General features: G+C 37.5%; 1 pseudogene; it reads right to left on the bottom strand.

Moving 5' to 3' along the window:
* Nucleotides 1-16,181: 16,181 nt before the first annotated feature.
* Nucleotides 16,182-16,612, bottom strand: LOC105300887 (annotated as a pseudogene).
* Between the last annotated feature and the right edge of the window lie 6 nt (nt 16,613-16,618).

The raw sequence follows: 16,618 nt of genomic DNA, 5'->3' as shown, positions 1-16,618 counted from the left end.
ACCACCACCACCACCACTCCATTTTAATAAATTTCCATATCTTTTCCACATTCCAAAATCAAAATTTTCTGCTGCCTGTAATAACCACTGGCTTTGATTAGCAGCTTTGTATTAAAAAGAAGCCAACAACAACAACGAAACATTTTAAAATAGAATTGGTCTTTGGAAAAGAAGAGCTCTAAGAAAAATGTGTTTGGAGCTTTATCACATCCAAAACAAAACAATTTATAATTAATCTGAATCATACACAATCAAAAACATCATTGCTCACCAAACCTAAATGATAATATGAAACTTTACCTGTAGAGAAGAATGGGGCAATTGCAATAGAAAGAATAAAGCGGGGTTTTTATTAACTTCTGACATAGAGAAAATCTGATTTGAAGGAAAATATATTTATGCTTACTTAAGCTATATATTGGATTTCAGTGTGTGTGTGTGTGTGTGTGTGTGTGTGTGCACGTGTGTGTGTGTGTGTGTGTGTGTGTGTTTAAGTGCATTTTGACCCACCTTAGTTTATTCTCAGGCCTAGTCATGGAAGGATTTGAAGAGTACTGAGAAGATCTCATACCTCAAAACAATTCTTTTTATACCTCGGGACAAAACTATACCAGAGTACACCCAGAGAAAATCTTCCTAGAATTCCATCATTGATAAATTTCTCATCACCATCTGCCATATGGACTGTGGCTTTTTCCTTTATTATTATTATTATTATTATTATTATTATTATTATTATTTTATTTTATCTCTTGTTTCCCCTCCTTTCTGGGTCTTGTGATCACAGCCAGTCAGTCAGTCAGTTACTTCGGTTTCAATATGGCTTTGCAGTGAGGAAATTTCAGGATACAAATCACCCAGAGTGACCAGAATACTGTCTTGCTTCTTAAACCAGCTTGATGATTCTTAACTCATTAAACCCAATTTTAACAGATTGTTTCTCAAACTTCACTGCCAGGTCAGCTGCTCATTCAGCTCAATTCTAGCCACCATGTACTATCCGTGGTCCCAATTGAAGACAGCTTTCTTTCTGCAGCCTCTACGTATTGCTTGAACAGTTCTATTCAGATTCCATCCTAAATCGCTTCATCAAACATTTCATCTCAAGGTCTCTTTGGTCTGTTCAGATGAAGTCATTTAAGCTGCTGCTTCCTCTTTCCAAGACTTTTCTAGATAACAACTGTATAAAGCTAATATATTTTTCCCATGGTGCTCACCTAGCATCCTTACAACGTCTTATCCCTGCTCTAGTTTCTCATGCTTCTAGAACCTTCTTCAAGTTTCTTTAAAAATTTCTACATTTCATTTTGCCCATCTTTTCTCTCTCAGTTGTACTTCCAGTTCTTCCAGAACCTTCATCCTATCCCTCTTGATACAACATAAAGCCCATTTACATTTCAATTATTCTTGCTTCCATATGGACAGGTGTACTATACCCTTAAATCCACACATTCATTGGAGAAAGATGATCTTCTTGTACTCACAAGTTTTAATCAACGAAATCCTTGTTGGCAAAGATCACTTTACATTTGGGCACCTGAGTAAGACAGGAAAGCCCTATGATATGATAGGGCACAGACCAGGGCCTACATGTAGAGATGCTGAGGAATCACATGGGAAGAGTCCAGTAATTCATTAAGGCTCCAAATAGGATATAGCTACAAAATTTTGGGATGAGGTCAAGACAAGGTTATCTTCTGTTATTAAAACTAACAAAAATTGGAGAAGACTGTATCTGCAAAATGACTCACTTTAAGTGGTTTATAAACGTGACCCAAATGGAGCCATTGTCTCTTAGTTCAATTAAGAAAGTCATTGGGTTTCTCAAAGAACTATAGCCTACTCAATGATAATGCCTCAGAGTCTTGTGCTGTCATAACAGGAGTATTGGAAGTCTGCCTCAGACCTAAGAAAAGACAAGCAAGGGAACAAGCTGACATTGGTTTTATCTAGCCTCCCAGAGGGAAGGACACTTTGACTTCAGAGGACCAATGTCAATTACTTAGTTAGAATGTACCTAGAATAGAGCAGGGGCAAGCTACACTTAATTTTATAAAAATAGCCAGTAATTACATCTAACTATTTTTGTTGTCATTATTTTCACTGAGTGGTGCAGTAGGCAGAAAGAACTAGGAAGAGGAGTGGATAGGAATGTCATGGATGAGGAAAATAATGTACATTTAGTGCCAGATAGGAAAATAAATTGCTAAATGGAAGTTTCAAGAGAGATGCAGCTCGGGGGAGTGGGTGAACAGAAAGACAGACTAGGAAAAGGCAAGGCCGACCTACTGATAAGAGAAAGTTAGGATGAGGCATGATCACAAGGGAGTGCATTTAGAGATAAGTAAATGCTGAATCTGAATGCTTGAATGAAAAGGAAAATTGGGAGAAGATGTCCCATGGAGAGCTTGCCATAGTAAGCACTTTTTTTTCCCCTCCCAATGAAGCTTTGTAATGTTAAGCAATTGAGGAGTAAGCATTTATGACCAGCCAACGTAGAAGATAGGGGAGAGAATGTGATTAGTTGGATGTATTAAATCAGCAATCAAGACATATTGCATAAGTGCTGCTAAAACTTTGTTACTTAATATAAGAAATAAATTCAATGTTTCCCAAATTTTAGTCTTCGGGTACTACCTTTATCATCTTTGACATGTCTTCATACCACCAGTACTATTATCTTAATGTATTTCTTTCTTAATATAACTAAAGCAATTAAATTTTTTTTCACACTTTAGCTTCATCCTAAGCAATAGTATCCATGACACCATGACTTTGATAAGCTAGTTAGAGCTTTTTGTAACACACATTAACATAAATGTATAACCTTAAAAGTAAAAGCTTCTCCAGCCATGACAACTGAAATCAACCTGTGTACTACTTACTGGTGATACACAGATCCCATCCTGAGAAACTCTAAGATATATATTATTTATCCCCAGTAATGCGGTAGTTTGGTGTGTAATAAGGAAAATGTTAAATGTACTCACTTTATTTTTCAGGCTCCTTCTTACCTTTTGAGAGAAAAAGAAGAAAATAAAGCACCATTAACTTTGTCCTACTTGGGTGGCTCAGGTGCTTATTTTTAAGTTATTGAGACTACTGGATTACTCAAAGTGTAAGCCAGGAGTAGCCATTTGGGAAGAGGGCTTTAGATTACTAGAAGAGCAAGATCTCCTCTGGTATGCAAGCAATGTTGGTAGAGAAATGTTCCTAGATACTCTGCATATGCTTTTATCCAGAGTATAACTCACCAAATAGAACAACTGTATATGGGAATAAACAGCGTACCTGTTGAAAGACAACTTCTTTGGGGAAAGTCAACTAATATTTATACGTAAGTTCCCCTATACTGTGAGTGGAGAGGGTCAGGTAAAAATCCATACTACCTGGATCCACCACACACACTTTTACTGCATTTCTACCAAAATGCAGCACCAACATTTTGTTCTTCCCAGTGGATTTACCGCTAAGAGTGAAGCTGAAAAAATAGCCAGTAGTGGTATCTGGGCAGATATGAATTTGCCCACTGTAAATTCTGAAATTGGCATCCTTTTATAAAGCAGTCTCTTGTGAGTTAGGTTAGAATGAATGAGTTCTCCCCAAACTTGAATGATTTTGTAAGATGTTAAAACAAAAAAAAAAATGATTTCTCAACCTGTAAAGCTAAAAATCTGTGGAAACTCTACCGAAAGGATCATTCATATTTGAAGCCCAGGTTGGTCAGAGGCTGTCTTCTCCTTCTTTGCAAACTTAGTAAGTACAATAGGTTCTAAAGACAAATTTAGTCTCTAATGCAGTTTCCCGAAGGCTGGCCCTGCTTGTTGGATACCATTATGAGGGCACCCCTCTTCTCACTTCAGGGCTGCGCCTAACATCTTACTGGGGGAGGCTCTGCCTTGATAGTCAATAAAGGAAACTCGCCAATGGAGCTGTTTAAGAAATTAAATGAATTTATGTCATAGGGAACCTATTTTGAACCATAGCAAAGACTAGTTTGTGCTATAAGCTTTCATTTGGTAAGAAACTTGGCATCTTGTCACCAAACCATCTGCCTGTCTTCCAAGGGCTGTGCTGACCTTCTTATTGTCTTTATTCCATTTGGTTCATCAGGTAACAATCTCTGTGTTAATTAGATGCTAAGAGGACAATGGAATTTCTAGATAGCAGAATCCAGGACTAATCGCTAATCATACAGGACTGAAAAAAAAGGTCTTTAACATTAGCTAAGCTTGCTCTGGAGAAGGTTAGTCCATAAACTTTATTTCTTTTTACTTTTCTTTTCAACAGTCATGCCATGCTAACTTTACTTTTTGAAAGTATTTGATACTAAAAAACTCTTAGAAGAAAACACAGTGGTATATCTTCATGACCTTGAATTAGGCGATGATGATTCTTAGATATGGCACCAAAAGCACAAGGAACAAAAGAAAAAATAAATAAATTAGACTTGATCAAAATTAAAAACTTTCATGTATCAAAAGATATTATGAAAAAACTGGAAAGAGAACCTATATAAGTAGAGAGAATATTTGCAAATCACACATCCAAAAGAGAACTTGTACCCAGAATATATTAAGAACACTTACAACTCAACAACAGAAAGACAAACGACTCAATTAATAAATGGGTAAAGAACTTGTATACATTTCTCAAAAAAAAAAAAAAATGCGAATGGCCAACAAGGACATGAAAAGTTGCTCAACATCATTAATCATTAGGGAAATGGAAGTCAACACTACAATGAGATGCCACTTTACACCCACTAGGATGGTTATAATTTTTAAAAAAGGAAAATAATAAATGGTAAGTAAGGGTGTGAACAAATGGGAACTCTTGTACTTTGCTGGTGAGTATCTAAAATGGTACAGCTGCTGTGGAAAACAGTGTGGTAATTCCTCAAAAAGCTAAACATACAATTACCATTTGATGCAGCAGCTCCACTCCAAGGTACGTAGCTCAACAAATTTAAAGCAGGTACTGAAATATTTGCACATAAATGCCTATGGCAGCACTATTCACAATAGCCCAAAGGTGGAAACAACCCAAATGTTCATCAATGAATTAATGGATTAGCAAGATGTGGTATATGAATACAATGGAATATTATTCCGCTAAAAAAGTACATGCTATGATTTGGATAAACCCTGAAAACATGCTAAGTGAGAAAACCACACACAAAATGTCATATTGTATGATTCCTTTTATATGCAATAGACAGAATAGATAAATCTATAAAGACGAAAGCAGATTGCCGGTTGTCCCAGGCTGGAGGGAGAGAATGGTGAGAAACTGCTTAATGGGTATGGAGTTTTCTTTTGAGGTGATGAAAATATTTTGGAACTTGATAGAAGTGGTGCTTGTACAGGATATACCAAATGCCACTGAATTGTACACTTTAAACTGGTTAATTTTATGTTTTGTGAATTTAACCTCAATTTAAAACAAAAGGCAGTTGACGATTGTTGTTGAATGAGCTGACATGCAAATTTGAAGCCAGAATCAACAGAATGCAACATTATGTCCATGACTTTTGATGATGTACAGAGTCTATTGAGTTAAAATAATTTCCCAAAGAATCATATAAAGCTATCTTTTCAGGGAAATCCTTTTTATGAGTGTGTATGCTCAAAGTTTAGCTGATATCTGTTAAAAAGCAATATAAATTATTTAGCTTTGTTTCTCCATAACTAATGGAGAATTGGTTCAGAACAAATGACATTAATTTGAAATGACTGTCTAGCTGAAGTGACTGAGAGATCATGGGTAACTTGATAGTGTCAGATGATGAAGCTGATAGATGCATGGCATTGCAGCTGGCAGCTTAACAACTATAGAAGTACATCTACCATTCCATTGAATACTAATTAGGACTGGGGAGTCACCAGGAAAAGTGCTGTAGAAGTGTTGTACACTATTCTACTAAGAACAGATGAGTCTGCCAAGAGAGCATGTTTTATTCCCAAAGATACGGAATTTGGGTAGAAAAAACTAAGAATCCTTACAGAGATGTGCTTTTTATTTTATGGAAGTCAGTTTCCTTAACTTCCACAGAAAATGCCTTGATATGAGCCACCTGAAACCCTGATTAAAAGGGAATAACTTTAAATTTGCTCCTTCCTGGTCTGAAATTGGCCTCATTTCCCAAGCTGGTTAAAAGTTATTATTGCCCTAATGAAGAACCTTGAACTGTGTTACATGCACATCTTGATAACATACTAATGTTTGCATAACACCAAGCTATTACCTCTCTTCCACCTTTTGGAAAGGTCCAGCTTACTTACTAAATTGGAAAAAAAAAATCTTATAGAGATGGAACAATCTCACCTGAAATAGACAAGGAATAAAATGGAAAATGTTAACTTGTGCTTTGGGGTGGGGTGTGGTTCTCAGAATGAAACACAAACCAGGTTTTATATCAGGATGCTTTCTTAGCTATAACTATTATAGCTAAGAAAATCAAACTAATAGTGCCTTAAACCAATAGAGATTTATTTATCTCATAATTTGAAGCCAGGAGATGGGCCGTAGGATCTCCTGCTGAGTGATGCCTTTTCTATCTTTCCATTCCACTATCCTTAGCCTCATACTCTGGACTCATGGTTATAATATGGCCACCATAGTAGCAGACATCATGTTCACATTTAAAGCATAAAGAAAGTAGGTGTGGAGAGAAAGTAGGTGGCACCAACCACATCTGTCCCTTTATTAAGAAAGAAAAGCTTTCCCAGATACCTTACAGGAGACTTCTGCTCATGCCTTCCATATTGGCCAGAACAGGTTCACATGGCCACCCCTAACAGAAGGGAGGTAGAAAGAAAATATTTAGCATTTCTAACTTCTCTAAGTAGAGGGTTGGGAATGGCAAAAAGGGTGGGGAATGGCATATTTCAATATTTGCCATGCTTTTCCTTGTACAAACATTAAAGAGATTCTTAGATGGAGAAATAAAAATCAATTTTATGCATAATAAACAAGAACATGGACAATGTATGACTCCTATTTCAACTCTCTCAACCTAGGAGGTATGATGTTCCTTAAGTTTTCACTTCATCTCAGAAAAAAAGAAAATGATATTCTACCTTAAATGATTTCTGGCCTTCCTTTTCTGGTCCTAAAAATTCTTCATGCATATTGACTCATTTGGTTTACTACATTTAAAAGAAAGGCAGTGGAGGTTGAGGATGAAGGGGAACATTGAAAATGAGCTATATGATCATTTACTCACCCAAATTTATAAATTTAAGGGTTTGGAACAAGATACTTTTCTCTCTACTATTCTTTCTCTCTTTCGATGCCCAATTAAGCACATATACTTACACACATTCACATACCATAAATACACACACACACACACACACACACACACACACACAAATGATATAAATAGTTACCACCAGCATAGGGGAAGGAATCAATTATCCAAACTTTGGCCTGGTCAAAGGAAGGTTGTGACTAAATACCCAATGCCAGGAAAAGAGAGAAATTATTATTTCCCTAGGGAATACAAATCTCTTTAAGTTATTGCACCTGAAAAATAGATTTATGCAGCAATATTTTAGGGAACAGTGGTCAGATTTACGATGACATAAAATTCATTCAATTTACAAAAAAAAAAAAAAATCCAGCTCCTCTTTGTTCTCCACAGAACCTATCTTACCCAACCAGGCAAAAATAAGCTTAACCTTGACAAATTTTCTCCCTGCAGCAAATGCTTGGATCAACTGGCAGATTTTCTTGGCTGAGGATTTGTAATGACTTTCTTAATTTTGAAGAACAGAGTAAATGACTACATAAGGATTTGAGTATTATCATCCACAAAACCTTCTGCTGATTACTATAAGTTATTATTAAATGGGTTTTCCATGTTTCATAAGCATTTCCTGCACTGGTGCATCCTTTGAGATACTACATATTGCCTCTGACAATGATTCAAGAATAAAATATGAGCTTCAAAGAAAATGAAGCCAGCTGTGTGGTACAATAGATTTCAAGGAAGATTTTTATAATATCTTAGGGGTAAGAACTTTAAATTACATTTCCCAAGACAAAAAGATAGTAGCTTCTACGGTTTTCATATAAATGTTAAAGTAAGTTTTACCAAAAAGAAAAAGTCTTCATAAAGTGCCATGTTTATAGATTTAATACTTGAGTTTCAATAATTGGTGTTGCATTTGTGATAGAAATAACCTGTGAATATCACTTAAAGGCAAAATATATTCTTTTCTCCTAGGTTGAAATGGACTTCTAATCTATTAGACGAAGGGTATAGTTTAACTATCTCTGTGGCAACCTTCTTTTTTTTTTTTTTTTTTTCATTTATCACAGCATCTGAAGAAAGAACATGCTGTGTAGAACCAGGCAAAAGTTGTCCTAGACTTTAATAAACTTGCTATTATATGCTATTTACAGATTTCTATCATATCTACAATCTTAGACATTAAGGCTGAGAGATACACAGGGTCTTCATAAAGTTCTTCTACAGATATCTGGTTATATTAATCCCCTTTGGCAAACTTCTATAGTACAATGTTTTAAATTTGGAAAGTACATCCTAATCATTTCCGTTTATCTTCTCAATATCCGTAAGGATGGAGTGAACTCTGGATAGGGAAAGTATTGGCTAATATTGAAGGCAGAGGAGTCTGTTGACCTTTCATAGAGATTTTATAACAACAATCAGAGGTTGAGAAGACAGATCATCTTGTCACAAATGCCATAATAAAGGAGGACAGCCAAAGAGGCAGAAACAAGATCTTATTGTTGGAATCCAGAGTAAGAAAGAGTTAGACCTACAACCTCCAAGCTCAGAGAATAAAAGCCCATAATTGGTGAGCTTACTGTTCCAGGCACTATAAGGGATAAATATTTCACATATTTCATTGTCATTGAAATCTCACAAAAGTCCTGTGAAGAAGATATTATTACTGCCATTTTCAGATAAGTAAAGAAGGTTTATGGAAATTGCTCGATAAAGTTTAGGTCCCTTCTCTGCTGTTCTTCACTATGATGATGTCTAACAAACGATGACCCTTTAATCAGTCATCCTTGATTTCATACTACAAATATTCAGCATACAACTATTTAGTGCTAGGTACTGTGCTAGCCACTGGGCGAACCAAAATAAATAAGACCAACATAAGCCCTACACTCAAAAGGTTAAATTTGCTAGTTACTGTGGCACAGAGTCCATGTTTAAGAAATGATAATAGCAAATATTTGTATAGTATGTGTTATATACCAGGTGCTGTTCTAAGTGTTTGACATATATTAATTGATTTAATTCTCCCAACAGCCCTACCACTTTACAGATGAAGAAACTCAGCCAAGGCTAGAGGTTGAGTAATTTACCCAAGATTACACTCTTGTGATTTGCAAAGTCAGGATTTGAACTCAGTCTAACTTGAGGGACCATGATCTCATCTACTGTACTATTCTATCACTCTAAAATTACTTAATGAAATAGGTTAATTAGAGACCTCTCTCACTGACTCCCAGGCCTGCAGGATGTTAACCGTTAGATATATTTCTCTATGAGAGAGAGTTTAAAACGAGGAAAGAATTAAAGAAATAACACCTCCTTCTTAGGAAAAAGGGAAAGGGTTTTTTTTGGGGATTTGACAAAGCAGAGAGGTCAGGAAGCTGAGAATATGGCTGAGGACAAGACAGGGATGGTCCATGTCCTCTTAGAAGTCTCAGCAGAGAAGTGCTCAGGGATTACAATAAGTAGGGACATGCATGCCCTGTGGGGTCAGGAAAGTTTTCTCTGAGGAAATGTTTGAGAAGACCTGAAGAATTTGGGATAAGCCCTGAGGGCAGAGGGAACAATTTGTAGGAGTCTCGAGTCAGGAGAAAGTACACTGAGATCAAAGACCTGAGAGAAATCCAGCATGGAGATAGAGGAGTGTGGCATGAAATGGAGACATGTTGTTGATGGAGAGAGCAGACCATGTCGAGCCTTCTAAGCCATGTTAAGAACTCTGGACTTTGTTCTAAGTGCAATAGCAAGCTACTGAAAGGCTGTTAAGCACAGAACAGACATGGTCAAATTAGCTTAAAAAAATTTTTTTTTAAAAAGATTATTCTGGCTAAAGACTGGAGGACAAATTAAAAGGGGGGAAAAATTATATTAAAAGATCCATTAGCGGGCCATTGCCATCTGACTGAGGTTTGGTGGTAGGCTAGACTGGGGTGTTGGCAGTGGGGAGTAAAGAGGAAGGAAAGATTCAAAGATGAGTAGGAGATATCTAGGACCTTATGACTGATGGAAAGACAGAGGGAGCCGAGGACATCCAAAAGTATTTATTTTATAAATAAAAGACCTATTAACCCACCCCCACCACACGCCCAACTTAGAAACTAGAACATTCCACACAAAGACACTGTGGCATTTGAGTCCCACTCTCAAAAGCCCATCCAGAGAGACAACGACTATCCTGATCTTTGTGTTTATAATTCCCTTAATTTTTAAATCTAGTTTTACCAGATATGTGTGAATTCATGAAAATGCCTTGTTTTCCTCCTACATTTTATTATGAAAACTATCAAATATACAGAAAAGCTAAAAAATTTTACAGAGAAAATCCTTGTTCCTACCACCTAGTTTCATAATTAACATTTTGCTATATTTTCTATGCATACATCAATCCATTTTATTTTCTGATGCAGTTCCAAGTAAATTGCAGACATTACTACACTTCTTCAGGCATATCATTAATTAGAGTTCAATATTTATTTGCAGGGTTTTTTTTTTTTAGGTAAAATTTACAGAATAAAATAAATGCACAGATCTCAGCTGCATCATGAGGTGAAATTTGATAAATGTACCCATCTGTGTAACCTGAACATCTGTCAAGGTACAAAACATTGCTATAACCCAAGAAAGTTGTATCATATCCTTTCCATTAATTGCAGGCACCGTGGCCCACAGCAGAGGCATGATTTTTTGTTATGATTTTTTTCACCGTAGATTAGTTTTGCCTATTCCAGAGGTTTATGTAGATGACACATATAATATGTTTTCTTTTGTATCTGGCTTCTTTCTCTCAGCATGATGTTTTTGAGACTCGTCCATGTCGTGGCATGTATTAGAAACTTGTTTCTTTTTATTGCTGAGTAGTATTCCACTGTATGAATATACCTTTGTTTATCCATTCACCAGTTGGTAAATACCTGAGTTGCTTTCTGTTTTCAGTTATTATGAATAAAACTGCCAAGAGCATTCTTATTAAAAAAGAATTCACTTTAAGACAATATATCTAGAATAAGAATCTATATAAATCCCGTCGAAGAGATCCATCACATTTATTCAACAAACTCAGTTAAGCATCTATGATACAAGATTCTTTTTATGTGCTGAGAAATCAACAATAAATACACAGTTCCTTGCAGTGTTGCTGGAAATAAGGGGTGGAGGATAGAAAGTTGTGGCAAGAAAGTTCTCCTTCCTCTTCTCCATTTACCCCTTTCATTTCTCTGCCTCATGAGTAGAAAACAGTTATTATAAAAAGAATGTAGAAGAGCAAAGTTTACTACGGTATAAATGTGATAAGCTCTCCTTGCTGTCCAAGCTCCCCTTCCCAGACACTGACTGCAGTTTTCCCTTCTTTTGTGCTCCTTCTCCACAGAATTCCCCTTTCCTTGGCTAACTCGGGCTAACCAGTGGGTCAGAGGCAGAAATGTATGTGGGGCAGGGATCGAGAGATGAGAAAAAATGGTCTTGAGGAGAGGAATACAGGGTTACAAAGGAAAAGAGACAGGGGAACATCCAGCCCCAAGAGGAGAGTAAAAGTCTCCATCTAAAGCAGAAGAGGAGGTACTTCGTAAGCAAGATTCCCAGATCAACAGACTGTTCAGGGCTTACCATTTTTGTAGGATTCTCTCTCAACTGTTTTCTAAAGAAAAATAATTCTCAAGAAGGAAAAACGTACTTTTAAAAAAACCTAATAAATTATAATCCTTTCTAATGTAACTTCCAAATGGTAATTTCCTAATGAATTAATTGGCTAAGAGCTATACACTTGTTCTTAAAAACAGAGACTGACTATTGCTAACTTTAGCGGAAAAGGAATTTTTTGGAAAGACATAGGATACATGACAGTTTGGATAAGAAGAATGGACTCCAAGGCTGGAAATTTGATAGGAGCCAGGGAAGGTTAAAGAGTAAGCACCAGGCTGAAGTTTCACTGCAGGGATGGTCTGTTTGGGATGTTCCAATGGAAGTGACTGCCACAGCTGCCCTTGGCTACTGCTGGATGCACCAATTCAAAACTGTCCCTGCATAATAACATCACTAACTCCAGATTCAAGGCACTGGAAACCAGCACCCACTGGCTTTGCCCATAAGGGAATGGGGAGAGGAAATGCTTGGCTTTATCAATTTCAAGAATTGCACAGTATGGACTCCATTAAAGTAGACACTGGGCAGCCACAGAAAGGACAAATGCCCAATGCACACTGCTTACGGTGATTTACTAAAGTGTTATATTAAGAAAGGAGTAGAATTCCAGGCAAAGATTTCAGAAATGTTTGCAAGAGTAGCAGAGAAACTGCACCCAAGAATTACCTCCACTGGCCAACTCAATAACAAACATCACCCAGGTCTGCCCTTAACTTTGATTCCTAGATCTTGCAGCAAGTATCTTTGTCAAGATTGCTGTTTGCCTAGGGTGAAACATTAGAAACCTCCAGCTCTGTGAAAGTGTAGGTATACACACCTTAATATACCCACGTTACATAATGAGTCTCAGTGAGAATGCCACATATGATAGGCATCATTGGTTATTATGGAATATGAATAGATTTGGAGTAGTTTCTTCTATCTTATTAATTTCAATTTAAGCAAAACATGATTAGTAAAATCATGTTTTAAAATATATATCCTCTAGAAAATATTTCACCTTTTTTCTCATAAAAATGAATGATAGTAATTTGAATGTCCCTGATGGATGAATAAATTTCCTTGTTACAATAGAAATTGAGTTATTAATTATAAATCAGAATGGATAATGCTATTCAAAGATTCATGTTGAATCTAATTAACAAGACTGCTTTTTATAAATTAATTTCCTGACCTATTTCCTTATAGAATTGAAACTAGACTCAAATATATTTGTTCTAGTTACTTAGTTGTTGTATTTGAGCATGAAAATTTATATTTAGGATTCTATGTACTGTGATAACAAACGGACATAATCCAAATAAATGTTTAAATTAAAATTACAAATATTTAGGAACGTGCATTACCATCAAACCAAATTCAATATTTGGGCTTATATTCCTTACAAATTCTAATTGTTTAAAAGAAATTTTTTACAAATCTAATGTGATGTTTTGATTAAGTAATCCTTAGGGGAATAAGTTTCTTCATGAGGAGGTTCAAGGTGTTAAAGCCAATAACGCAAGGCTTCCTGAATGTGTTAGCAGGACAACAACACCTCGATACAGTGCTTCTATTTTATCCCTGCTAAGGTGAAGATAAAATTCCCTTTGAGGTAATTATGAAGTCTGTGAAGTTTATGTTCTTCTTGGGTGCAAGGCATGCTGGGACCTCCTCAGCCTGAGAGAAGATTTGACTTGGCAAAATAGGGTTTGCATTTGCTGGTGATGGCTGCAGTGCTCTCAGCAGTGCTGTGGTTTAGTGAGCTGGGGCAGAATTCCGGGGCTCAGGCAGTGGTTGGTCAAATGACAGAGAGGGGGTTTCTGAGTAGTGGTTCAGTTTAGGAACCAGACAAGACAATTACCAGTGTCAGTAAGCAGGGCACGGGCTAGCAGGGTCCAGCCATGGAAACTAGTGGCAGGAACTGGTTAGAGTTCCATGGTGCTACTCACCACAGGGGCTCAGAGTGCAGCCACATGGAGGAAGGATGACTGGGATCTACACCCAGACGCAAGGCGATACTGAGGGTCTAGGGACTCTAACTGATTCCCAAGCCTCCCTTATTATTTCCTATCTCGGTTAAGAGCAACAGAGGCAAGCCTGAGCTGGGGGAAGTGTTTGGGCTTGAGGAGCTAGGAAAACAGAGGCAGTCAAAATAAGTTGAGGTTGACATCAGCCTCCTCTTTCTACGCTTTCTTTTTTATCAACTCAAGAGTGACTTGTCTCCTACTTTGAACTCCCAAGTCCTTCTTGTTTTCTTCACCTCCTTGCCCATATCAAAATACTAATATAATATTGCTATTTATGTTACTGATTAACTGAAATGTAGTAAGCGTTTGCGGGGCTTGCCTACCCAGAGCTCATTCTAAAGATGTCCCACCTAGTGGTCAAGGGCAGACCTGCTAACCAGGGCCTCCTAGATTTGCCACTGCACAAAAGACTCTGCCTCCGAATAGGTGACCCCCGTTAAGGGATTTTCCTCTCTGGGGAACTGAGATTGAAAGACAAAGAGAAGTAGCCAATTGGAACTGAAAAGTCATGTTGCATCAGGCTGGGGCAGCCATTTTGGTACATGAAGAGCTGAAGTTATAGAAGAGTAGAAATGACGAGTAAGGAGAAGGAGCCAGTTGGTAGAGAATTAAAAGAACAGATGCAGAAGGAGTCTTGTTTCTTTGTGACTCTCCAATGCCAGCTCTAGAATCCTGGATGTCTGGCTCAGCTGTACTGGGCTTCCTGTCCTTGGATTTCTGTAAGACTCTTGCCCACAAATTTCTTGAACTAACTTGAGGAAAATATTGTTCCTTGCAACAAAATGATCCCCAATATATAACAAAACTGTGGCATGTTCAAATAAGGAGACAGGAATCACAAAATCATTCAGGCCTACTTTTAAAGCTGGCCCTAAAAGTAAAACTGATTTCCTCCTTTGTTTGGGTGAATTACGAGTATAAAGATCAGAAGAGGTGTCTTCCCTGTTCGCTGCTGCCAGCCTTCATGTATGCATGGGTATGTGTGTGTACGCACCTGCTGGAAGCCTATTTTCTGTCACTGCTGGGTGATCTTGTCATGGGCCTGTCCACCAGGATCTGCAGCACACCCTGCTCTGGCTCACTGCCTCCACTTCTCATACCTTCCTTTCTACCTTGTGTCCTAAGACCTCTAAATATATATTTTTGTTCTTATAGATCCATTAATCTTTAGTACTTAATGAAATTTCTAGCCCCAAACCCTCTTGCTTCTCTAGAGAATATTAGACTACACCTTATATGTCATTTGATCTAGGGTAATAAGTTTCTGATAACAGCATTGCTACAACAGGTTCTTTCATTAATAGTGACATGTCTGAATGAGGGATCACAGATTTATTTTGAAAATAGCCTTGCTGCATTTCTACTCACCCATGCAATATGCCAGAACCAGCTGCCCTTTGATAAACATCATTCATCTCCGGAGGGCTTCTTCCTTCCCCAGCAGGAAGTTCAGCTTTTCCTCTTGGGTGCTCCTACAGTATCCTGCTAAGGCATCATAATGTATTGCAGTTATTTCTTTTCATGTCTATCTCCTTTAAGACTGAATTCCTTTTATCATCTTTTATAGATTTAGTGCAGAGTACAGAAACTAAATATGGATTATAACAGGGCCTTCCTTTTGGGGTTATTATGAGAATTGAAAGTAGATTAATTTAAGTGTGTACAAAGCATTTATAGTGTTATGACTGTTCACTAAACATTAGTAATTATTATTACTATTATTATTAATAATTTGCTTCCTTACACCAGGTTTCTGTCTGGGTATCTTTGTGGGAGATGTGCCATTCAGAAATAGAAAATGCAGAAAGAAATGAAATTTGAGAGTTAGAGCAAAATAATAAACTCATTTTTGGACATTAGCTTCAGTGCTTGTGAAGGGATCCAGGCATGAAGTTGACTTAAAAACACATCCCCCTACGGCTGGGACTCAATAAATGTTGACTAAATGAAAGGATGCTCCTTTAATCATTCAATCGTTCATTCATTCAGTGAAAGAGTTCTTGGTCCTGATTTAACTCTAGCTATTCAATAACTTTAAGGGAAGGGATCAAAGCTAACTTAATGTTTACTTTACAATGTATGCACAGTTAGCACTATTACAAGGGTCAGAATACCAAAAAGCTGGAAAACACTGATTTATTATATGGTTTTAAATTCCTTTTACCAAATAATCAAATATTTATTTAGTACTTTCTTTTTTAAAAGAACTTTTAGAAACTTTGTTTTCCATCTACCTTATTACCATTTTGTTTAAGAATATGTGGAAGACCTGCTTAAGACCACTCAGTGGTTATTCCTACCCAGTCACTGGCCTGAGCAGTGGGGGCTGCAGACCAGTCTTCAGTGGGAAACTGTTGCATACGCACAGAGGGCACCTGCACGGCTTCGGGCAAGTCTGCGACTTTAGGCTGAGGGGCAGCGAACTCAGGAGCTGCAGCAGTCCTTCACTCTGAAATTCCTCCTTGGTCACAGCCTTTTCAGGAGCGGCCTGCTCCTTTTCAATCTCTTCGGGGTCTCTGCAGAAGTAGAGATCAGGCATGACCTCCCATAGGTGTTCACGGGAGATGGTGTCACACATGCGCAGAACTTCCCAGGTCAGCATCCTCCACATCAGCCCCCACTGAGTGGGCTCCCTTGTTGTTGCAAAGGATGGCAATGTCCACGTAGCACAGAAGAGAGTCTGTGTTACACAGGGCGATGGTGGGCAGGT

Source organism: Pteropus vampyrus, unplaced genomic scaffold (assembly GCF_000151845.1).
Source record: "Pteropus vampyrus isolate Shadow unplaced genomic scaffold, Pvam_2.0 Scaffold222, whole genome shotgun sequence".
NCBI lineage: Eukaryota > Metazoa > Chordata > Mammalia > Chiroptera > Pteropodidae > Pteropus > Pteropus vampyrus.
Note: the sequence above shows the minus strand (reverse complement) of the source record. Positions and strands in the feature narration are given on the sequence as shown.